Source organism: Sarcophilus harrisii, chromosome 1 (genome assembly GCF_902635505.1).
Source record: "Sarcophilus harrisii chromosome 1, mSarHar1.11, whole genome shotgun sequence".
In the NCBI taxonomy this organism is placed as follows: Eukaryota; Metazoa; Chordata; class Mammalia; order Dasyuromorphia; family Dasyuridae; genus Sarcophilus; species Sarcophilus harrisii.
In genome coordinates, this window is record NC_045426.1 from 536,630,760 (window position 1) to 536,657,873 (window position 27,114).

At 32.7% G+C, this 27,114-nt stretch overlaps 1 protein-coding gene across 1 annotated transcript in view; it reads left to right on the forward strand.

Annotated features, from left to right (window-relative positions):
* DCDC2 (doublecortin domain containing 2) overlaps nucleotides 1-27,114 on the forward strand; it is a 250,189-nt gene that overhangs the window by 188,527 nt on the left and 34,548 nt on the right. The gene's annotated exons all lie outside the window — the stretch shown is intronic.

The following is a 27,114-nucleotide window of genomic DNA, read 5'->3' on the forward strand; positions in this document are numbered from 1 at the left end:
AAAATTTATTTTGGGAAAAATACTAGAAAATTAATGAAAGCTGTTCCTGATTATTTTCTCACCTTAACTTTTGTTAGTAACTAAATGTGAAATAATCAGAAACTGTAGAGTCTGATTGACTCAATATTGTATTTACTTTGGTAGATATTTAGAACATATATATTGCCACTTGATTTTTGAATGACTGAGGAATAATGCTATTGTGCTAATAGAAATAATACATTTTTCTTATGTAAGTATTTTCATTAGATATAAACAATAGAGAAGAATAGAGAAGATTTTATTTCTTGGATACAACTATTGTTACAATTGTGTATTTTATGGTTGTGAGTGCTTTTAATTGATTAAATAATAAATCATTCATTCATTCATCCAATCAATGAATATTTGTTAAATACCTATTGTATATGTAAAGCATTGTACTGGTCATGGAAAGAGATGTAAAAACTAGTTAAAACACTATTCCTGCCCCCATAAAAATTAAAATAAGAAAAAAAGCAGTGTCCATAATATGTAATATTAATTACATGAATCCATATATTTAAATAGTTTCCCAAAAAAGTGCTGTATGAACTTTGAGGTTGAAGATCTGACTTCAAAGGCCAGGAATGCAAGATTATGGAAGGCCTTGAATGCTAGTCAGAGGAATTTTAACTTTAATAAGTAGGCAATAGGGAACCTCTGAGGATGATCAGGTTTGTGTTTTTAAAATATTATTTTTCTATTAATATAAAGGATACATTTCACAATGGAAGAAAGATGAAGAAAGGAAAGCCTATGAAGGAGGCCTTGGCAATAGTACTTTAGGATGATAGTGGGGGGGGGAATGTTTATTTTATGGGATTGTGGGTAAAAATAGTCCATTTGAGAGCAATGAAGGGACAGAATCCACAGAATCTGTACTAATTTGTTAAGAGTTGAGAGAGATAAAGATAAGACTTTTTACCTCTAGGTTCATTGGCTAGTTGACATCAAATTAGTTAACACATTCCCCCCCCAAAGAAGCTGTTTTCATATTTTCTATAAATAACAAATACAAAAAACTATAATGCATTTAACAATATTGGAAAGCTATGAGAATATAAAGGCATACCATTCTGGATATGTTTTTTCTGAGATAAAAAATATACATATAATTTCTTTTTGGTGTTTAGAAAATTGAATAAAACTGGACAGAAAAACCCAGAAAAATAAACAAGATGGCATAATAAGGGGAAGTCCTATATCATTATACCGTTACAATGTTTGAGGGTTTTTAAAAATTTCAGTTAATTAAATAAAGAAATCAAATGTAAAAATTTTGACTTGCTATTAAGTTGATTCTTTGTCAAAATCTTTCTCCCCCTCTAGTAATTCCTTCTCATTCCTTTTCCAGTATGTTGTTTAGTTTAGGCATTTGGGAGATCATTTGAGGGGCATTTCAATGAAATAAAAGTTGATTTTTTTCATGGAAAATAATTATATTAGGTATTCAAAGTATGTAGTACCACCTTCAAGGAAGATTTAGAACCCACAATTACTATAATGTAATATTGGGGGGAAGCAACAAATTCTTCTGTAATGGGTGCATATTTTATCATTTTCTAATAAGAAATAATCATGAACTTCCTTAAGGGGATGAGGAGAAACAATCTTTTAAAAACACATACATATTTATATATATACGTATATATATATATTTAGTATATCATATTCATAAAATATATTGTCTTACTATGGAGAAAAACTCTTCCAGTGAATGAAACAAAGGGTATCATTTGGCAATGATTTAAAATAGGTTGTCAAAAGTTAATTATCTTCCTAAAGATAAACTTTTTACTTTGTGGGAACAGTTTACTCCCTTACATCCACTATTTGTATCAGTCTCACTGACAGTTTTGGGTACTATTTGTATTTGTGTGGGACAAAAACTAGACCACTGTATTTATTTCCTATGTTATTTTAATAAAGAGTTTCTACTATTAACTGAAAACAGATTTCCTGATGCTTATGAGGCAGAATTATTAGGTTAGGGTCTTTTGTATCGTTTTAAAAAGGAGTTTGCTACTAACAACTGACAACACATAGGGTTCTTGATACTTTTGAGTCATATCTATAAAGAGTCAGCATAGCTGTCACCATCCAACTATATGGCCATTACATGGGCTCATCTGCATAACTAACTGTGTTTTCCCTTTATTTTTGCACCTCATAAGTTTTAATATTACACAAATCTTGTGTCAGGCTAAATTTGACTCACTTTACTGCATTATGGACTTTAAGCATGAGATTATACAATCAAGTAAAGCCAAATTTAGCTACATTTTTATTAATTCAAATAATTAAACTATTCCTTCCAATTTTTAATGCTTATTAACTATTTGTAGCCTTTAAAATATAACAACTATGCCATAAAATGGCATTATATTCTTTAATGAGAATTTTCTTTACTCTGGTTTACACTGAGTATTGATTTTTGCAATTCTAGTTCCTGAAAATTACTACTGGCCTTAATTGGCACTATGTATATAAAATGTCATCTCCGTCACACCCAGTAAAAGCTAGATATATCTAAAATTTCATTAATGGGAACCTAATATTTTAAAATTATTCATGAATTAACTGGTTCAGCACATATCAGTTGGATGTGGGAGCAAATACTGAAAAGAATGTTGGGGTAAGGTGAGTGTTCTTGGCATTTATGGGGATCATGGTGCTTTAATGCCTTCCAGAGATATTAACAAGGACTTAATATATTTTCCAAAGTATGAAAGCTATCAAAAAGTTTTTTAGAATGATTTTATTTTAGGAAAGATGTTAAAGAGATAGTTTAAAAGAGGAATATATATAAGCCAATATCCTGAAATCTTGTATGTGCATCTGAAACAGCCTGCAATATTGATAGCTTATTTTTTCAGCGCTTTAATTTTTGTAAAACCTTTTCCTCACAATACCCTAATAAAGTAAGTAGTATAAGTATTATTACCATTTTACAGATGAGGAAATTGAGGCCCAGAAAAGTTAGGGGACATAAAGTTGTAAAACTGGAACCCAGGGCTCTTGGCTCTAAAACCAATGATCTTCCTTTATTGAGCGTTCTTTTTTGCTCTCTGTGTTTCTCTCTGTGTCTGTTTCCCTACACACACATAAATACACAGTTTGTTGATTATTTATATATATATATATGTATATTTAAAGTTGATAACAAAAAATATAAGATATTTTGGCTGAAAATATTCTAGTTTTGAAGGGTACTTTAGCATTACTGATGATCCTTTGAAACTGTTCATATATTTTTATTAATCATTATTTCTTTTCATAGTAATTAGACAAAGAAAGAGCTACAGGAAATTTAACTGTTCAAACAGAAGCATCACAGCTAAATTGTTGCCAACATGAATGGAACTGTATATACCTATATGGTTGTACATAAAGGTTTGTAGAAAGAAGTATAGAAACTTCCTCTCCTTATATATATGTATAAACACACACTTAAGAAAAAGGTCACTAGGCATAAAGACTTTATAAAGGAAGGAATATATCAGTTGGATGCAGGAACAAATACTGAAAAGAATGTTGGGGTAGGGAGGGTGTTCTTGGCATTTATGGGGATCACGGTGCTTTAATGTCTTCCAGAGATATTAACAAAAACTTAATATATTTTCCAAAGTATGAAAGCTTTTGAAAAAGTTTTTTAGAATGATTTTATTTTAGGAAGGATATTGAAGAGATAATTTTAAAAGAGGAATATATGTAAGGAAATGTCTGTCAGAAATACAGATCTTGAGTTAAAACTGCATTTTTGAGGTGACTACAGAAGGTACAGTACTTTCTCATTAACTTTGTCTTACTCATGTTTTTTCAACTGTGATAGTCTCTTGTACTGACAGTGATATCTTTCTTGCTTCTCTTTAAAGACCAGTTATACAATATATTGTTCGCATTATGTATTTTCCATAAATTTTACTTAAATTTCAATTTAAAGAAAAATGAAATCTTAGAACTGGAATGGGTCTTAGAGGTCATTTAGTTTACCCTACCCCATCATATTGGAATCCCCTCTAATAAATGAGAGTTAATCATTTTATTTTTGTTTGAATACCTCCAGTGATAAAAAAACTCACTACCTCACAAGGCATAACAGTCTATTTTTGGACCAATTGTTAGAAAGTTCTTTCTTATACTGAGCTGAAATTTAGTTCTCCCAAACTTTCAGCCTTTGGATTTAATTTTATTCTCTGGAGTTATGGAGAATTCTTGATATCAATACTTATAATATTTGATAGAGACCCCTAATCATAGTGGTGGTTGTCTTCTGAAAATGTTTCATTTTCCAGTTTTTCATTTCCCTCTAAAATATATCACCTAGAACTGAACATGATAGTTAAGGATGCAGTCAAATCAGAGCAGGTAGCCCATTGATAACAAATAACCAGGTGTTTCAAAATAGTGCACACAGTGCATACATGTAGTCCAGGAACTTCTCTGAAACAAAGAACATTAAAGTTGGAAGAGACTTTAGAAATCATTAGCCATAAGTTATAGATGTCTTTGGCCACATGATAAAATCTGTGGTCCACTTTGAATAACGTTTTCAAAAGCATAAAGTAAAATACAGAGATTTGCAAAGGAAACCATTTATATTGAACATAATTATAAAATACTTCAAATAAAATTAAAGGATGACTCCAGTTTAAGATCTCTTTATCAAATCCAGTTCCATCATTTCTCAGGGGATAAAACTGAGGGCTAAAAGGTTAAGTGATATGCACACAGCCACATAGCTAATTAGTAGCAGTCTCCTCCTTATCTAGTATTCTTTTCTCTATATTATATTGCTTGCTTACTAAAATAAATGGCTCAATAATTTTGTATCCCTTACACAAATATAGCTTCTCATTGATCTTTTGCCTTTTAAAAATCAACTTCATGTATCTAATGATTTGTTTTGGGATCTTATTTACGAACTTCCTAATATGTACCTTCTATTTGAAAATCCTTCTTAGTACAGTGAAGCTATTCAGATAATTAGAAGCAGTCCAGCATTTGGGATCAGACATATGTTGTTGCAGGGGAATTGGGGTATTATTAAAGTACTATCACTAAAAGAATAAAATCATAGGCAAAATAAGATAAATATAGAGGTTTCCTTGAATTTAGCCAGAAAAGACTTGTATTGACTTTGGTTTTATGGTTGTGAAAGATCTCACAAGTTCACCAGATGCCTTCTCTTCTTTTTTGTGAAATTGAAGTATGTATTTTTTCCCCACATATAATAAGTATATTAGAGGAGGAATGACTGATGTAAATTTTCAAAAGAAAAAGAGTAAAACCAAATTCAATTTTTTTCAGTAATATATTGACTATTGTTTAGAATATATTGTTGGTTAATGGCATTGTAATTCATGATGCTTTTTGTTGTTTTGGAAAACTGTTGCTCGAGTTTTAATAAGATTATAAAAATTTAAGTTGGATTATTTGTTTTATCTTAGAATTCTGGAAAATGTTCATTTTTATAATACAAAAGTTTACTATGTCTCTTGAGTAAATGAATGCAGTTTTATGCAGTTACAGAAATGTATTTTGATGGCTCATTGTTTTGGTACATTAAATTGTATTGTTATTATTTTGTATTTTAATACTCCACATGAAAATGTCAACAACTATAATAGATGTTACTTAACTTAAACCCTATGGAAGTTTGGCTTTTGACAAAGAATCTTAAGTGATTGTACAACAAGGATGAAAAGTTCCATTAGGTGTGCATGAAACTGTGCTTTTTACAGTTTGCACAAACTTTATAATGTTATTTAATTCACAAATGTGTATAACTTTGTACTAAAATAAATCTTTTTTTCTTTTCCTTTTTACAAAACTCCAAATTTATAGACACTAGCAAGTAGAATTTTAAGTATCATCCAAAGAGTTAAATAAAGAAAATGATATAGGACTGTCCCTCAATAGATTTATACTAAAAGCACTTATCATGGAACCAGGCAAAAAGGATACACTTGGAATTTTTGCCAGCATGTTAATATTTATGGATGCTCGCTATAAATTTAACATTAAATGGGCTTTGTGCTACTGCAACTTCAATTAAAGTTCTTTTGCTTTATTTCCTGAGTTTTAAAAGAAAATACCATAAGGCTGAGCTGATAGCCCTTTTGGTATTTAATTACCATAGATGAACAACTCTGGGAGCATGACTAAAGAGTTTATTAAAGGATATTTTACACACATGAACAATATCTGTTGAGTTTTTATTTCTAGTTTATTAGGTTGAAAAAGTAACCTCTGGCAATAAAGGAAATATCTTAGTTTACCAAATTTTATCTTTATATTAGATCCTTGAACAAGCATTATGTTCCGTATTTTACAACCAAAATTATTATAATTCATATAATGTATTGTAAAATGGTAGTGTTTTTGTTATGACATTTATTTATAAAAATAAATATGTAGCTTTACTTTGGATTTTTGTGTGTTTTTCTTCTTTCCTTCCATGATGATCTTCATTTTCTTAAATCTCTAAATATTCCTCTCTCAAAGATCTATAATTGGGACCTGGCTGAGAGGGCCAAAGATGTCAAATTCATCCTTACTTCCATTTTCAATAATTTATCAAACTCTAATCATAAGTATTTCACTGGATATGTGAACTCATTAATATGAATAGTCTGTCGATCAATCTGACAATCAAAAGAATTTAGTAAGTGCCTACTATGTGCCAGGAACTACCTTAGGCACTCAAGATAGAAATATGAGACACTCTCCCATCTGAAAAGAAGCTTATATTCCTCTAGGATGATGCACCATGTTCATGAATAGATAATTAGAGGATCTATCTCACCCTTTCTCCTAATAAGCACTGAGAAGAAGAGTACCAATAACTGAACAAATTGGGAAAATCCACATGAAGAAAATTGTACTTGAGTTTCTGAGCCTGGGAGGGAGCTAGGTCTTTAAATGAAACTTACCCTTGCCTCCTCATACTAAGGCATTTCTGTCTGCATTATCCCCCCACCCCAATCTAATCTAGAGAGTCCACACAATGTTTTGAGGGTCTTCCTGCATATCGCTTAATCTTACCAGTGGTGTGAGTGGATTGTTATGATATATTTACATGATATGGATCCTGGCGCATAATTTTTAATAGAGATGCATAAGCTCCTTAATGCATTTTTTCTTTTCTCTTTTGGTGGTCAGTAAATTCATAATCATCCAGATCCTCAGATATCACTAAATAGGACCTGTCTTTCCACAACAAGTTGGATTCTCAATGTAACAAATACACATTAGTCTTAGGTCTAAACCTGGGAGGAAATCAGGGAGTCCAACAGGCAGAGATGAGTCGAGAATATGTCCTTGTCATGGGAAACAACTTGCATAGGTTCATGGGAGTGGAGGAAGTAAGAATGAAATGGGAAGTAGGAAATCATCTAATTTAATTTATGTAGTTTACATGGTGAATGAATGACAAAGAATTTATTAAGCATTTATTGTATACAAAGCACTGTGATAATAGTAATGTGAAAGACAGGAAAGAATGAAACCATATGTATAAAGTCTTAAATGCTAGGCTATAGAATCTTCATCGTGTCCCAAAGATAATATCGTTCAGTCATTTTTCCATCATGACTGATGCTTCAGGACTCCATTTGGGATTTTCTGGAGTGGTTTGCCATTTCCTTCTCCAGTTCATTTTACATATGAGAAAACTGAGGCAAACAGGGTTAATTGACTTGCCCAAGGTCACATAGCTAGAAAGAATTAAAGATTTTTAAGTGTTAAGATTTTAACTTAGGAAAATGAGTTTTCCTGACTGTAGACCTGGTGCTCTCTCCACTGTACTGAACTATTTCCTCCTTGAGGGGATTCTCCCTGAGAATCATAGGAAGTCACTAAAGACTTTTGAGCAGGATGATGATGTGGTCATCTCCATGAATTAAGGTGATTATATTGGGAATCAGTAAAGGGGTGTCTCTTGCCTCATCCTTTTGTCCTTGGTTGCCCCTTAATCCTTCATAGTTTAATATTTTAATTAGATATCTGAAGATTTGCTACCCTAATGTGTATGTTGTGTTCACCACACCCACATGCAGAGATGAAACATCATATTTTCCTTCTCTTGTTCGTGTTATTATATCTGTTCTGTACCAGGGCTTTTTTTGATTGCAGTTTAGTGAAACCATAAACACCTTCTCAAAATGTTTTTAAATGCATAAAATGAGACTTTAAAGGAAACCAAATAAATTATGGTTATCAAAATAATTTTAAAAAATCAGTTTACAAATCCCATGTTAGGATCCTTCACCTTCACAATTTTTCCCACTATCTTTTTTAAGCATCTAGATATTTTGTTTGAAGTAAATGCTTCACAGGAGATGAAATTATAAACAATTCTTATTGGTTTAATTAAATTTGAAAAAGAAAAGATCTCACCATTAGATCATAGAGAGCAGGACCAAGACAGGGTTTAGTGAGAGTGGTGAGAATTTTTATATATCATGTTTTCTTGCGGTCTTAGTTATGGTGGAAGAGATGTTCAATTATAATAATTTTAAAACCTGCATTTTCCTGGGCAGCTCCTACAGAGTGTGTGAAAGGGAAGGAAATATGCATTTATATAACATCTACAATATGCCAGGCACTGTGATAAGCACTTTTACAAATATCACATTTGTTTTTCATAACAACCCTGCGAAATAGAGACTATTATATCTATTTGCAGCTGAATTTGGGTATTTTGCTCATGGAAGTATAGACAGTAGAATTGGGAGGAATCTCAGAGGCCATTTGTTTATAGGTTATAGATTTAAAAAAAGGGGGATGAGTGGTTGTGTGATTTGCCGAAATTATCCTGCTAATATATGGTAGATCAGGGAATTAAATCATGGTCTGCTGAATCCTTAAATGGAATTATCTTTTTGGCCATGTTACTTCTGCAATCAAATGTTGTTTTCACGTATGTTGTTTTAGGTATTTAAGAATTCTGAAATGAAAGAAATAGACATTAATAGGTAAATTTCTAGCTTCGTAATTACTAGTATTTCAGATAGCATTTCTTTTGGATAGTCTTTTCCTTCATCCCAATCTATTTTTATCACTACAGCACCCTGAGTAAGATGCATTTTAACCAATAGAAATACTAAAAATCATGGTTGAATATTCTCTCAGATGAATGTTAAGATTTTTGAGAATTAAAACCAAGAGTTTTTTGATGATGAGAGTTATCCTAGAGAATTCATGAGAAAGGATAGTGTCAGTTTTCACTTTCTTTGTTCATTTCCTAAAGAGCCAATGAATTATCAAAATAATTAAACACACATAACAAAATTCAGACCCTTTGTAGTTATCTGTTGGAGGGTTCATTTGGGTACATTTATAGGTGTTGAAGTATTCTCAACTCCCTAGTAACTTTTCCAGCAATGATTCACATAGAAAACTCCTGAATTTGATTGTCTTAGCTGTATGCTACTTATCTGAATATACTCATTCAATTTTCTTTAGATTTGCAAGTAAAAGTTGGTTATTTTGATGTCAAGTTTTTCTCAATGATTTTGAAACTGTCAGATTGAGCACATATGATAAAAAGTGGGGCAGCCACAGGACTTGTAAAGGGCAGCAAATACATGATTATTGATAATTAATTGTTTTGGAAAAACTACTATATATTCAGTAGCCAAACCATTTATTCTCTTGGACATCCCAGGAGTAAGCCAATGAGCTATTTGTAGCTAGTGTCACCTTGCCCAATGCCTGGGTGAAAACTTAGGTAGTTGTGATTAAGTAGTTGTCATTTTCATTATCATCATCAACAAACATTGACGTAGTGACTGTACCCATGGGGGACCGTGCTCAGGGCTGCATCATAATAATGAAACACTTGGATGATGTGTCTTGCTGCTCCTGACCTCAGTATCTTTATTCATAGGTAACTCAGCATCAAGAGACATTGAGTGAGTCACCAGTTTTTAGTTAGCTCTTTGCCTCTGTGAATGTTCCCTTTAAGTGTCTGACTAAGTTTCTAGTGCCAAAATAAAATTGAATTGAGGTAATCGTTTCCTTTACCCAGGCAAAGAAACACAGCTTTGGCTATCACTTCTCCTAGAATCAGCATTCCTCCTTTTTTTTCTTTTTGCTGGATACTATCACTCTTCAATCAATATCTTGTGTAACTTTTAAGAGAAGAATTGAAGAAGGTAACTGACATACTTATCTAGAAAAGTCAAGATGCTGACAATAATTGCTCAAAAATGTGGCTCCTTAGGAAATCTTGAGGTTATTCCATTTTTTTAATCATTAATGATTGCCATCATCAAAGCCTCTTAAAGGTAGGTACTGGTTTGTAATTAGCACCATATTGGAAGTATATAAATCAAGTTAAACATGCATAAGCCCATACATGGAATGTTTTTCTTCTCACCATTACCTCTTATAATTTCTACTTTTCTTTAAAACTCAGGCCACTTGTACCTTCTACAGGAAGGTTCCTTATCTCACAATTATTGCCATTATTTTCTACCCCATTTTGTTTAGATTTTTATATATAATTTTGTCTCCCCTGAAAGAAGTAAACTCTTTACAAATATCATGTTTGTTTTTCATAACAACCCTGTGAAGTAGAGACAGAGGTTATTTAAAAAAATCTTTCTATTCATACAGTATGTATCTGATAAATAGTGATTAATAAATGCTTGGTTATTAATTGAGGAGATTCAGAGGCTTTCTAGCCAAAGTTTTATCTGAACATCCATTCTAATCACGCCTACATTTCCACCAAGTGGTAGACATGACCTCTGACAAAGAGTGTAGATTAAAATGGACATATAATTGCCTAGACAGTGAAGGAGAACATAAATATGTTATATATACTAAAATATTAACGTGTTAATTAGCAACATTAATAACCTAAGAGTAAGTAGTTTTGGGATATAGGATTAGGTGGAGAATGAGACTAGACACAGGAATTGCAGATTTTGACAGTGAGGAGAATGGGAGTTGATTACTCTTTTGTGGCAAAATAAGGCTTTACAGAAGAGATGATTCATTAGAAGCTTGAGTGAAGCAAAGAGGCATTGGTAGGTCAGGGCAAAAGTGATCTAAGCATTGTATATGGCAATGGGATGATGCTATGAAGAGGGTACTGAAAGTTTTCCTTGAGAGAGGGAGAGGAGGAGGAGGGGACAGGTAGGAGGAAACAACGGAAGGAACAGAACCTTGATGGCCTGAGGAAAGACTTTAAAACATAGTGATGATCTTGAACTAGATTCTATTCCTAAAGACCCCACAGGGAACCTCAGTCATACAGAAAGGCAATTCTGCAACATGACTGAAACTCCATAAAACCCCCACGGGCATGAGATGTGCTTGCCGAACAAACTTGAACAAATGATTAGAAGCCAAAAGATATTTTGATTGGCGAGTTTATTCAATGTTAACCCCTTCATGTGAATTTGAATGACTCTTAAAATAATTTCATAGCACTCAATTGACTCAGACATTTGGTAATGATAACCAAAATAAATTAAATCGTTGGGAAAACTTGCTTAAACTTTTATCCTAAATAGATAAATAAGGTGGTCCAATAAATAAAGAACTAACCTAAGGAGTTCATAAACTTACTTAATACTTGAGTTTTATGTGAAGGTAAGTAACTATCCAGAACATGCTAACAGACCTTAGAAGAAGCTGAAAATAACTAAGACATTTTACTGAGTTAATAAATCTCCTTTGCTGAGCCACAAGGGAAAAAGTGAAACATCCCATTTTAGCTGCTCAACAACCTTAATTAAACTTGATGTTGAAAAGGTCAGTGCCCTATCTAACAGTTTCCAAATTACTATGGACTTGACAGGAGGATGGAAATGAAAAAAAATAAACAGTGAGTTTTAACAGGCAAATAAGTATGCTAAGCTTAGTAGTGTGACTTGTGACAGTAATGTTTTAAATGGGTCACATTATAGCAATGTCAGTGCATGTGCTGTTTATATATAAGAATGTATATAGACAGTTTTACTTTTGTATCTCAAACACAAGAATTATATGTTTCTATGGGCTCTAAGTTTCTACCTTGGTCCTCTTGCTCTGAATTTCTATCTTTGGTGACTTATCCAAGTCTGTTTTTTTTTTTGGCAAGTATACATTTAGCATTCAAATAATGTGCCCAGCTCAACAGAGTTGTACTTTATGCAGTAGAGTTGAAATGTTCGGAAGTTTAATTCAAGAAAACATGTGTGTTTGATATATTATTCTACCAGGTGATCTTCAGAATCTTCCTAAGACAATTCAAATGGAAGCAATTCTATTGCCTGGCATGGCACTGTTATACTGTCCAGGTTTTACAGGCATGTAGCATTTCTTCACTTGATGCAAATGACTTCTAAAATGAAGTCTCCATTCTTGGATTTCCCAAAGTGACAAGATTTACCCCACACCTCTACTATTGGAAGAATTGGTTTAGGGGGACAATTCCACAAGGGCAAAAACATTCTCCCTTCCTCAGAAACAGTAAGAAGTCATTAAACAAAGATGATGAATGTATACACTATCAAGAATACTAAACCATTTTGGATTTACTTTTTCTTCCATTCTTCATAAGATGGTACATGCTTTCACATGTAGGAATTCTGTTGTTTAAGATTGATGTATTTTCACCTATTTATAAATGTAAACAAAATCATGGCCATAATGATTATTGGGCCCTTTAGATCTGTGTGCTTATCAAGTAGAATTTGGTCCCAGGATTAATGACTAGAATCAGATATTTAGGCTCATAGGCAATGGTGGGATTAAAGAATACCTGTATCTTGCTTGGTAGATTTGTCCAAACGGATTGAGTATTTCTATCAATAAACTGCAGTGATTTGTTAAATTAAACACAAGTCTGATTCTAATCATTAGAAACTATTTTTCAGACCAAATTATTTTGACAGCTCTTTCACTTACATATATATCAGCCAGCTAAAAATTTGAGATTGACTTCCACTGGCTGTATACATAAGAAACAAAACAAATCATAACAACCCCAAACCAAAGCAACAATAAATAAATAGCAATAACCAAGTATCTCTTTCCTAGAAGGGAGGTATGAGACTTACAAAAAGGTTATTGTGAATACCAAAAGAGATTCAAAAAAAGAAAATGGCATTTATAGTAGCTCTCAGGGTAAAAAAGGAAATTGAGGGGTTGCCCATCAATTGGGGAATGGTTCCATAAACTATAATGTTTGTGATGGAATATTATTGTTCATGGGAAATAATGAGCAGGATGCTCTCAGAAAAAAACAAACCTGGAAAATCCTCCATGAACTTAAGCAAAATGAAATGTACTGCATACAAAGTAATAGCAATGTTCTGGAATGACCAGCTGTAAATGACTTTGCTTAGAACCATCCCTCTTCCATATACCTTGTGTCTTATAACATATTTACATTCATGTACTACAATTTGTTTAGCAATTCCTTAATTAACATTCATCTATTTTGTTTCAAGTTTTCCCCCACTACAAAAAGTGATATTTTCTTTTTTATGTTGAAATACATGTTAGATCCAATATATGTATACATATTTATACAGTTATCATGTTGCACAAGAAAAATCAGATCAATAAGAAAGGAAAAGAAAAACTGAGAAAAAACAAAATGCAAGCAAGTAACAACAGAGAGAGTAAGAATGCTATACTGTGCTTTTCTTCTTTTTTTTTTAAGTAAAGCTTTTTATTCACAAAGCATATGCATGGGTAATTTTCCCAACATTGACCCCTGTATAACCTTCTGCTGCAAATTTTCCCCTTCTTCCCCCATCCCCTCTCTCACCCGACAGGTAGTACCTGCCAATATGCCAAAATATATGCCAGAGCCAATCTGTGTAATTCACACAGCCATCCGGTCACTCAAGAAAAATCAGATCAAGAAGGAAGAAAAAGAAAAATGAAAAAAAAATGCAAGCAAATACTAACAGAGAGAGTAAGAATACTATGTTGTGTTCTACCCTCTGTTTCCATGGATCTCTCTCTGGGTATAGATGGTTCTCTTCATCAGTGTACAAATGGAACTGATCTGAATCATCTCAATGTTGAAGAGAGCTATGTCCAGCAGAAATTGATCGTCATATAGTCTTATTGTTGCCGTATGTAATGATCTCTTGGTTCTGCTCATTTCACTTAGCATCAGGTCATGTAAGTCTCTCCAGGCCTCTCTGTATTCATCCTGCTGGTCGTTACTAATAGAACAATAATATTCCTTAACATTCACATACCACAACTTATTCAGCCATTCTCCAATTGATGGGCATCCACTCAGTTTCCAGTTTCTTGCCATTACAAAAAGGCTGCCACAAACATTCTCGCACATGTGGGTCTGTTTCCCTCCTTTAAGATCTCTTTGGGATATAAGCCCAGTAGAAACACTGCTAGGTCAAAGGCATGCATAGTTTGATAACTTTTTGAGCCTAGTTCCAAATTGCTCTCCAGAATGTTTGGATCTGTTCACAGTTTCACCAACAATATATCAGTGTCCAAATTTTCCCATATCCCCTCCAACATTTTCCTGTCATTTTAGCCATCCTGACAGGTGTGCAGTGATATCTCAGAATTGTCTTTATTTGCATTTCTCTGATCAATAGTGATTTGGAGCATCTTTTCATGTGACTACAAATAGTTTCAATTTCTTCATCTGAAAATTGTCTGTTTATATCCTTTGACTATTTATCTATTGGGGAATGGCTTTTGAACTATTATAAATTTGAGTCAATTCTCTATATATTTTAGAAATGAGGCCTTTATCACATCCTTTGGATGTAAAAATGTTTTTTACTAGTTTATTGCTTCTCTTCTAAAGTTGTCTGTATTAGTTTTGTTTGTATAAAACCTTTTTAACTTAATATAATCAAAATTATCTATTTTATGATCAATAATGATCTCTAGTTCTTTTTTGGTCACAAATTCCTTCCTCCTCCAGAAATCTGAGAAGTAAACTATTCTATGTTCTTCTAATTTGTTTATAGTAGCATTCTTTATGTCTAGATCATGAACCCATTTCAACCTTATCTTGGTATACGGTGTTAGGCGTGGGTCTATGCCTACTTTTTGCCATAGTAGTTTCCAATTTTCCCAGCAGTTTTTGTCAAATAGTCAATTCTTATCCCAAAAGGTGAGGCTTTTTGAATTGTCAAATATTAGATTGTTATAGTCATTGGCTATTTTGTTCTGTGAGCCTAACCTATTCCTCTGATCAACTAGTCTATTTCTTAGCCAGTACCAAATGGTTTTGGTGACCACTGCTTTATAATACAGTTTTAGATCTGCTACAGCTAGGCCACCTTCATTTGATTTTTTTTTCATTAGGTTCCTTGAAATTCTTGATCTTTTGTTCTTTCAGGTGAATTTTGTTATTTTTTCTAGGTCATTAAACTAGTTTCTTGGGAGTCTAATTGGTATAGCACATACTAAATAGATTAGTTTAGGGAGTATTGTCATCTTTATTATATTTGCTCAACCTATCCAAGAGCACTTGATATTTTTCCAATTGCTTAGATCTGACTTTATTTGTGTGGAAAGTGTTTTGTAGTTTTGCTTATATAGTTCCTGACTTTTGCTTGGCAGATAAATTCCCAAATATTTTATACTATCAACAGTTATTTTAAATTGAATTTCTCTTTATATCTCTTGCTGTTGGATTTTGTTGGCAATGCATAAAAATGCTGAGGATTTATGTGGATTTCTTTTGTATACTGCAACTTTGCTAAAGTTATGGATTATTTCTAATAGCTTTTTAGTCGATTTTCTGGGGTTCTCTTAAGTATACCATCATATCATCTGTAAAGAGTGATAATTTGGTTTCCTCATTACCTACTCTAATTTTTAAAATCTCTTTTACTTCTCTTACTGCCAAGGCTAGAATTTCTAATACAAGATTACCCTTGATCTTATTGGGAATAGGTCTAATTTATCCCAATTACATATGATAATTGCTGATGGTTTTAAATATTTTTATTTATTCCTATACTCTCTAGTGTTTTTAATAGGAATGGGTGTTGGATTGTATCAAATGCCTTTTCTGCATCTATTGAGATAATCATATGGTTTTTGTTAATTTGGTTTTTGATGTAGTCAATTATGTTAATAGTTTTCCTAATATTGAATCAGCCTCACCTTCCTGATCTAAATCCTACTTGGTCTTGGTGTATATTCCTGGGGATGATTATCTGTAATCTCTTTGCTAACATTTTGTTCAAGATTTTTGGATCAATATTCATTAGGGAGATTGGTCTATAATTTTCTTTCTCTGTTTTTGTCCTACCTCGTTTAGATATCAGTACCATGTCTGTATCATAAAAGGAGTTTGGTAGGAGTCTTTCATTCCCTATTTTTTCAAATAGTTTATATAGAATTGGAGTTAATTGTTCTTTAGATGTCTGGTAGAATTCACATGTAAATCCATCTGGTCCTGTGGATTTTTTCTTAGGAAGTTGATTAATAGCTTATTTTATTTCTTTTTCTAAAATGGGACTATTTAAGTAATTTATTTCCTCTTCTGTTAATCTGAGCATTTTTGTAGGTATTTTTCCATTTCACTTAGGTTGTCAAATTTATTGGCATAAAGTTGGGCAAAGTAACTCCTGATAGATTTCTCTAGTTTCCTCTTCATTGGTGGATAGTTCTTCCTTTTCATTTTTGAGACTAACAATTTGATTTTCCTCTTTCCTTTTTCTTATCAAATTAACTAAATGTTTATCTATTTTGTTAGTTTTTTCATAAAAACAATTCTTAGTTTTATTTATTAATTCAATAGTTTTTTTAGTTTCAATTTTATTGATCACTCCTTTTATTTTTAGAATTTCAAGTTAGGTATTTGGGGGTTTTTAATTTGTTTTTTTTTCTAGCTTTTTTAGTTGCAAGCCCAATTTATTGATCTTCTCTTTCTCTATTTCATGCAAGTAAGCCTCTAGAGATATAAGATTTCCCCTTATTACCACTTTGGGTACATCCCACAAATTTTGGTATGTTGTCTCATTATTGTCATTCTCTTGAATGAAATTATGAATTGTGTCTATGATTTGCTGTTTCACTCATTCATTCTTTAGGATGAGATTATTTAGTTTTCAATTTATTTTTGGTCTATTTTTATCCTGGTCCTTTAATGAATGTAATTTTCATTGCGTCATGATCTGAAAAAAATGCATTTACTATTTCTGCCTTTCTGCATTTGATTTTGAGATCTTTATGTCCTAATATATAGCCAATTTTTTGTATAGATTCCATGAACTGCTGAGAAGAAAGTGTACTCCTTTTTGTCTCTAATTTTTTCCAAAGATCTATCATATTTAATTTTTCTAGTATTCTATTTACCTCGTTAACTTCTTTCTTATTTATTTTATGGTTTGTTTTATATAGTTCTGAGAGAGCAAGGTTGAGAATCTGCTATCTATTTTTTTTTTTTTTTGCAACTCTCTCAGCTTCTCCTTTAGGAATTTAGATGCTACACCACTTGATGCATATGTTTTTCTATATAGTAGGTAATAAATGTTTATTGAATATTTGGAAAAGCACAAATAAAGGAGAAGGGAATAAGCATTTATATAGCAAATAGTATATTCCAGATATACTTTCTTTCTTTTTTTTTTACTTTATTGTAATAACCTTTGTACAATCAAGTAGCTTCTATCTTAATTACTGTGTACATTTTTCTGTTGTATACAGTTTTCATATTTTATTATAGCTTTTTATTATATATATATGTGTATATATATATATATATATATATATATATATATAAAATATGCATTACATATGCATAGGTAATTTTTCAAAATCGATCCTTGCAAAAACTTCTGTTCCAATTTTTTCCCTCTTTTCCTCTACTCCCTCCCTTAGGTGGCAGGTAGTCCCATACATGTTATATATGTTAAAGTAGGTGTTAAACATAATATATGTATACATATTTATACAGTTGTCCTGCTGCACAAGAAAAATTGGATTTAGAAAGAAGGTAAAAATAACATGGGAAGAAAAACAAAAATGCAATGTGCATATATATTTAATATACTATTTCTCTTTTTTCTTCTATTTAGCATACCTCTTCCCTTTTCCACTTTTCTATAAGATGAGATATGTTTCTTGGTGAAACCAAATCTAATTATTTTCCTTTGGGTCAAATCTGATGAGAGTAAGATTCATACACTATTCATCCCCCTCTTCTTTTTTTCAATTATAATATGTTTTCTTTGCCTCTTCCTGAGATGTAATTTCCCTCATTTTACCTTCACTTTCCTTTTTTATTCTGTTACAACACCCTTTCCATCTCTAGTTTCTTTTTTATATTATAACACTAAAATCAGATTATACATGTATTCTCAATATATATCCATAACAGAAATACAGTTCTCAAGATTTTTTTTTCCTTTTTACCTTTTTGTGCTTCTCTTGAGTTCTATATTTGGAGGTCAAATTTTTTGTTTGACTCTGGTATTTTCATCGAAAATACATGGAATCCACCAGTTTCATTGAATGCGTCTACTTCCCTGAAAGACAACGCTCAGTTTAATAGGGTAATTTATTCTTGGTTGCATCTGAGATCCTTTGCCTTTCAGAATATTAGATTCCAGGCCCTTCAATCCTTTAAAGTGGAAGCTGCTAGATCCTGAGTAATCCTTATTGTGGTTCCTCAGTATTTTAATTGTTTCTTTCTGGTTGCTTGTAATATTTTTTCCTTGGTCTGACAGTTCTAAAATTTAGTCACAATATTCCTTGGGGTTTTAATTTTGGGGTCTCTTTCAGGATGCATTTGGTGAATTCTCTCAGTGGTCATTTTATCTTCTGTTTCTATGATATCCAGGGAGTTCTCTTTGATGATTTCCTGAAAGATAGTGTCTAGGCTCTTTTTTTCATTATGTATTTCAGGGAGTTCAATAATCCTTAGATTGTCTCTCCTAGATCTATTTTCCAGGTCAATTGTTTTTTCAATTAGGTATTTTACATTTTTTCAATTTTTTCATTTTTTGGTTTTGCTTGACTGATTCTTGCTGTCTTATTGAGTCATTCATTTCTATTTGATCAATTCTGAATTTTAATATGTTATTTTCTTCATTTACTTTTTAAATTTCTTTTTGTATTTGTCCAATTGAATTTTTGAATGACTTGTTTTGCTCTATGGAATTTTTTTCCATTTCACAAATTCTGTTTTTAAGGAGTTATTTTCTTTTTCTGTTTCACAAATTCTGTTTTTTAGGAAGTTATTTTCTTTTTCTGTTTCACAAATTCTGTTTTTCTGGGAGTTGCTTTCTTTTTCCAATTTATCAAATCTATCTTTTAATGAGTTATATGATTTTTCCATTTCACTATGTCTATTTTGTGTTGCCTTTTCCAAATTCTCTTGCAAAACTTTCATTTCCTTTCCCCATTTTTCTTCTAGCTCTCTTTTAAGATCCTTTTAAAGTTCTTCTAGGAAAGCCTTGTGTTATGGGGATCAGGTTATATTACCTTTTTGAGCTTCATCTGGAAACAATCTGCCTTTAATCCCTGCAGGGTTTGAAATCTGTTCTTATTTTTCACCATAAAAGCTGTCAATTGTTAGAGCCCTCTTTACTTTTTTACTCATTTTTTAAAAGTTAAGTTAAGGTCTGCCTTTAGGATGGGAGAGGTTTTCCAAGCTATCATAGCTGTTGGGTCAGTGCTGATTCACTCCTCCTGCTGGCTCTGCCATGTGGAGTAGTCAGCAATGCCCCAGGGTTCTGTGCTGTCTGTGCTGGTGTTTGTGGTCAGCTGCCCAGTGCTGTGGTCAGCTCTTCTGCTTCTGATTGAAATAGACCTTCTCTGGTCCAAGATGGTGTCACCACACTGAGACTGCTCTTCCCTGGGGCTCTGCTCTGTCTGTGCAGGCATTTGTGGTTAGCTGTTTATGCTTTGCTGCCTCTATCCCATTTCTCATAGAAACAGATCTTTTCTGGTTTGTTTCTTCCTGTAAATTCTTTGCCCTGGGAATCTGAGCTGTCTGTGCCTGTATTTGTACTGGTTGCCCTGGTTGCTGCTCTCCCATTTCCAATTGAAACAGACCTCTTTTTGGTGATCTTTGAAATTATCTTCTGCTGATAATTTGTTGCACTCTCAATATTTGTGGGTTCTGCCCGTCAAGAGCTAATTCAGAGACTGGATTTCATAATTATTGTGAGGGTTATAAAGAAAGTCAGAGAGAAATATGTGTCATCCCCACTTGGCTCCACTCCCATCATGCGCTTTTCTTTAAAAAAAATTCCTTGGGGTATATGTGTAGTAGTGAGATTTCTGGATTAAAATATTACAGTGACATTTTAATCATTTTCCTAGCTTAATTACAATCTTTTTCAAATAGACCAATCTATACCATCAACAACAGGATATGCATGTCTATCTTTCCATAATCTCTTTAATCTTGACTTTTCATTTTTTGTCATGATTGCCAATTTTCTGAATATATGATGAAACCTTAGAGTTGTTTTGATGTATGTTTTTATTATTAGTAATATTAGAAAATTTTTTGATGTGATTGTTAATAGTTTTCAATTTAACATTTGAGAAATGTTTGACCTTATCCTTTATCTATTTAATCATCTTATTTATTTGCTAATAACCCATCATACTGCTGAAACTAAAAACCCTGGAATTATTTTTAACATCTTTAACTTTCTTCTCATTCTTCCTTCCATGTGTGAAAAGGCTTTGAAAACCATTGGACGAAGTGAAATGAGAATGAAAAGACAGTCTGTTCTAATATTATAGGAGATTTGATCACAGTTCTAGGGATCATTATAAGTTATTATCAAAAGAATTGAGAAAGGAGGGATTTGAATTCCAGAAATGAAAACATGTGTGTTTCCATGGCTCTGATGAGCAAAAGCAGTTTTGATTTGTGTCAGACATGAGAAATTTTGAGAATGATCATTAGCTGTATAAGAATCTCAGAACACAAGACGCAAGAAAAGGATAGTTTTTTTCTCAACTTCTTCTAATTTTCTTTTTATGTACAGATACTCTAATATAATATGCTTTTTCATTACAAATATGATTCTGGCAAACTGACTTTTGCCTCAACCACACAATAGCTAGGAATTAACTAAAGATAGAAATAAAATGTAAGGTTAAGCAGAGAAAACTTTATAACTGGGTGGTTCAGAGTAACTATGACTAAACTCATATTTTTTTTTGTTTAAAATAAATCCCCTAAAACCAAAGAGGGAAGGAATCATGTGGACCTTAGGGGTCATTTATTACCCTCTAGGGTTTAAATAAAATAAGTAGATATTTCATAAGAACTAGGCCAGGGCATTGTCATGACCAGGGGTCTACTCTGATACTTAGTGCTCACATTATGTTCTTTTCCATTTCTACCATTACAGTCCTAGTTCCGATCTTAAAAGTTGGCGGTTCCTGCACATTTCACTAGGATGCCTCTTATTATGTTGGCCTGCATCCCCTTTTTTGATTCTCTGGGGACTTAGGAAAATTCCAGTGCTTCATTCCAGCCAACTTCTAGCTGCTACTACTGCTACTGCTACTACTTCTACACTCTCCAAACTAGACCTCCTTCTGTTCATTTATTCAGTCAATTCAGCATCAGGCAATTCAGTGAAACATTTCTCTTTCTTGGTTTCTCCACTGCCTTTAATTTCCAGCCCCCAAAGTCCATAGGACTGTCCATTAGGCACACTTAATAATCCTTGGGGGTCCAGATTTCCATAACTTTGTGGAAATTGCTCCAGATACTTGCTTACCATGATGCTTGAAAGCCCCCTCCAAACAATATCTCCAAGAAAAAAAAATGTCAATAGGAAAGATAAAAAATAAAAACAAGCAATTATTTTTCCTAATAATGACAAAACTTGGGTGTGCTAGAGCAATAACCTTGCACAGCCTGATAGTCTCTTCATCTCAGAGACCCATATAATACCTTTATGGAATTAACTGAGTGAAGACACTCATGGGAATATAGTCTTTAACTATTCTTTAATTATGACTTGAGACTTTATAATAACAAATAGAGCTATAGTTAAAAGATGCAGGTGTTTGTCCTCTCCTATTTCCCCACCACCTCTTACTTAACATTTAAATTCTTCTTTTAAAGTTGTTGAGTTGTTGATGTTCAGGCTATTTAATCTGGTATTTTGCAGTTTATGCTTTGCACTTCTTTGCTGACAAACACCTTGCCAGGTGGAAGATGCCCTTTCTCTGGAGATTGTAATAACTTTTTTTCCTTTTTCTTACTCTGAGTCTTTGATTGGGAGCCATATGGGCTTTATGGCTCCCTATGGCTCCTTTATTTTTTTCCCCTTTTTTATTGTAAGTTTATTTTTAATAAACATTGCTTTATGAATCATGTTGAGACAGAAAAATCAAAGCAAAAGGGAAAAAACCATGGGAAAGATGAAAAAAGGAAATAAAAGAAGTGAACAGAGCATGTGTTGATTTAAATTCAATTTCCTTAAATCATTTTCTGGATGCAGATGGCATTTTCTGTCCAAAGTCCATTGGGATTGCTTTGGATCACTGAACTGCTGAGAAGAACCTTTTGTAGTTGATCATTGCATATTCTTCCTATTATTGTGTACAATATTTTCCTGATTCTGCATGTTTCTCTCAACATCAGTTCATGTAAATCTTTCCAGGCCTTTCTATAATTAGCTTGTTCATCATTTTTTTAATAGAACAATAATATTCCATTACCCTTTTTGCACCACAGCTTGTTCAGCCATTCCTTAATTGATGGGCATCCACTCCTTTTCCAATTCTTTGCTGCCACAAAAGAGCTACAAACATTTTTGCACATGTGGATCCTTTTTCTCCCTCCCTTGTGATTTCCTAGGGATGCAGATCAGTAATGGCATTGCTAGGTCAAAGGTATACACAGTTTTATAGCTCTTTGGACATAGTTCCAGATTGCTCTTCAGAATGGTTTGGATCATTTCACAACTCTACTAACAATGCAATAGTGTCCCAGTTTTCCCACATCCCTTCCAGCATTTATCAGCCTTTTCCTGTCATTTTAGCCAATCTGAGAGGTGTAAGATGGTATCTCAAAGTTGTTTTAATTTGCATTTCTCTAATCAATAATGATTTTTTTCATATAACTATAAATAGCATTAATTTATCATCTGAAAATTGTTCATATCCTTTGACCATTTATCAGTTGGGGAATGACTTGTATTCTTATAAATTTGACACAGTTCTTTATATATTTTAAAAATGAGACCTTTATCAAAAATACTGACTAAAGATTTTTCCCAGCTTTGTACTTCCCTTTTAATCTTGTTTCTTTTGTTTTTGTTTGTGCAAAAACTTTTTAATTAATATAATCAAAAGTTGTTCATTTTGTCTTTCATAATGTTCTTTAGTTCTAATTTAGTCCTACATTCCTCCCTTCTCCAAAGATTTGATAGGTACATTATCCTTTGTTCTCCTAATTTGTTTATAGCATTATCCTTTATGCCCAAATCATGTATCCATTTTGAATTTATTTTACTATGGGGTGTGAAATGTAGGTCTATGTTGATTTTCTGACATATTATTTTCCAATTTTCCCAACAATTTTTGTGAAATTGTGAATTCTTATTCCAGAAGCTGAAGCTTGGAGATTTATCATATACTAGATTACTATAGACATAGATTATTGTGTTGTGTATATTTAATCTATTCCACTGATCCATCATTATTTTTTAGACAGTATCAAATGGTTTTTATTACTGCAGCTTTATAATAGAGTTTTAGGTTTGGTACTGCTAAACCACCATCCTTTGTATTTTTTTTTTTCATTACTTCTCTTGAAATTCTTGACCTTTTCTTCCAGATGAATTTTAAAATTATTTTTTCTAGTTCTATAAAATAATATTTTGGCATTTTCATTGGTATGGCATTGAACAAATAGTTCAATTTAGACAGAATTGTCATTTGATATTTTTCCAATTGTTTAGATCTGATTTTATTTATGTGGGAAGTGTTTTGTAATTGGTTCATAATAGTTCTTGGGTTTGTCTTGTCAGGCGAATTCCCAAATTTTTATTTTGTCTACAGTAAATTTAAATGGAAATTTCTCTTTCCATCTTTTGGTGATGGACTTTGTGAGTAATATGTAGAAATGCTGATGATTTGTGTGGGGTTTTTTCATATCCCACAACTTTGCTAAAGCTGTGAGTTGTTTCCATTAGGTTTTTGAATGATTTTCTAGGATTCTCTAAGTATACCATCATATCATCTGCAAAGATTGATAATTTTATTTCCTCATTGCCTATTCTAATTCCTTTAATTTCTTTTTCTTTTCTTATCACTAAATCCATTTCATTCAATAATGTTGAATGATAGGATTGATAAAGGGCATCCTTGTCCAGCTCCTCTCCATTAGTCTTATTTTAAGTATGTTTTGTTTTTAAACACAGGAATATTTTTAGTAATCCTCCATGGAGTTGATAACTTATTGGACAATGGAGATGATCCTGGGTGCTTAATATTATGCTAATATTATTTTAAATGCAATTTTGAGCAAATAAGTAATTTTGACAATTGAAAATACTTAAAATTAATTACAAAGGACATATGAAGGAAGACACTATCTACATATAAGGAAAGAACTGATAAATAGAAATATTTATAGAATGATTTTACTTGATAACTTTAATATATATTTAAAAGGAATAGTAAATTATACATAATAGATTTGCAGTTTCATGTGCAATCATGAACAATCTTTTTTTTTAAATGATACTATATTATAGAAATACTTGTTCCATTCCATAAATTAAAAGGAAAATAATAGAAAAGAAAACTTTGCTAAGAGAACATAAGCTTTGACATTCTATCAAGTTGGAAAGACTTTGAGTACAATCCTCAGGGTAGACTGTGCTTGCTGATTTGTCTGAGTTTAGCTAATGTAGAGAGAACATCATCACTGAGTGAGTGGGATTAAATGATTAATTCTTTGGCTATGGTGAAGCATGAAACAAAGAAAAGTACAAAATACCTCCCGATTTCTGCTATGGCAGTAACAATGGCAGAGTGATGAAAAAAGGGACAGGAAAAAGCAAAAACACCACAAAAGTTTTTGACTTTCAATAAACAGAAGCAGTGTTGGGAGAGTAGATAGAAAAATCCCCAAATCTTTAGACTTTGTCTCCCTTGTAGATTGTCTTTTTGAGTCTCTGCTGTGTAGTTGTATTTTACTTTATTCTTTTTCTCCTCTTTCATCCCCCTCAGCTCCTGCAAGCAGGATTTAATTAAGCACAGGTATATTTAATAGATACATGCACACACATATACAGTCCCACACCCCACATTAACACACACACACACACACATATATGTATGTATGTATTTTTTCCCTTAATGTCTCTCATTTGATTTTTAAATTCTTTTGTGAATTCTTTTATAAATTCTTCCTGGCCAAGTAGCCATTTAATGTTACTCTTTGGGGTATAAGAAGCTTTTTTTACTTCAATGTCCTCCTCTGAAGATGAATCCTGTCTTTACTGGTCCCATAAAATGTTTCTATGGTTGGTTTTTATCTTCTTTGGTGGTTAATTTTTTAAAAATGAGAAGTATTAATGTAAGCACCTCTAATTGTTGGACGGGGAAATGATGTCCTTAGCTTCACTTCAGCTCTCCCCTCTGACCTGGAACCCCAAATCAAAAGGTCCACTCTCCTGCAAGTGCCCACAGCCAGCAGCATCCCTGCCCTGTTGTCTCTGTACTCACCCCATGTGCTGGTTCCTTCTTGTCCAGAGCCACATTTCAATAGCACAGCTGGGTCTGGTGTCCCTAATTAGCCAAGGTTCCCTTAGTCTTCCTGAACTTTACAAACAATCCAGGAGGTGAAAGTTTCTGCAGTTCCCAAAGAGGCTCTAATCCAATCCAACTAGCCCCAGGGATCCCCACTTGGCATTTCTGTGGAGCTATTCAGGAGATATTTATTCTTTACACTAGTTAATCCTAGACCTCGAATCTTTCTTCAGGTCTTCTTGGATTGTACCAAGAGGGTCCTTATTCTGCCCCCAATCCTCTAGATTTTTCATCAGTTTATGTTCACTCTGATCAGGTGAAAATTTGTCTGTTTGTAGGAAATCTGGAGAGCTTGAAATTTGGTGACCTACATCATCTGCCCAGAATTCTCTCCTGGACTCAAATCTCCCCTCTCATACATATGGATTTTATCACCATCAGCAAGTCTTTTGATCCCTCATGCTTTCTAAGTTGCAGAGAAGGTCTTTCTCATCTAGAAGTTTCTTATATAAATGGAATTACAGGTCTAGTCCACATCCTACATTATGAGTGATGAGTAATTTAAAGTTACTTATCACTCATAAAGTAGGATCATTATCTAATTATCATTATGTTTTGATATACTGCTAGAGAAATGAAATAGATATATTAACATTATTCTTATTATAAACAAAGTCAGAACATATAAAGAAATGGCAATGAAATTAGGAGGGGTGTTCTCAAGTCTTTAAAAGAGATGGTGACATTGATTTCACTGTGTTTGACACAATGCTTAAAGAATTCAGAAATATTAGATTTGATGGCTAGATATTTCCAGACCAGATCCCAGGTCCTCAGTTCCTTCAATTATACCATTACTTGTATTCCTACCATATCCATGTTTAGTCCAGTTTTGATTTATTTTAAAAGCCCCAGAATGACTGATCTTTGGCAACAGAATAGGTCAGACGTTAGAAAACGCTTTTCTGGAATATTGGAACACTTTCCTCTCCCTAATTTATCCTTGCTAGAATTAAAAAAAAATAACAATACTAATTACATTACATATAATGAATGAATGACCAGTCTCTACTTTTGTTTGGCCATCATGTTTGTTTAAAAGCTCTATAAATTTTCACCCTCCTTACATCCTTTATCTCCTTTTTGACAATGATATCATAAACATCTCCTGGCACTTTTGGTCTCTTTACAAACATACACAATTCAGTGTAATCTGAATCCAGAGCAGGAGATTGAGATGATAAATGTTCATTTTAGAACCATTCTCCAATTTTGTTTCTTAGCCTGGATAGACTCATTTTTCATGCCTACTTGAATCTCACTATACAAATGCATCCAAATAATATATCAGATATCATCCCATTGGGACTTTAGAGTAAACAAGAACTGAATTAAGGA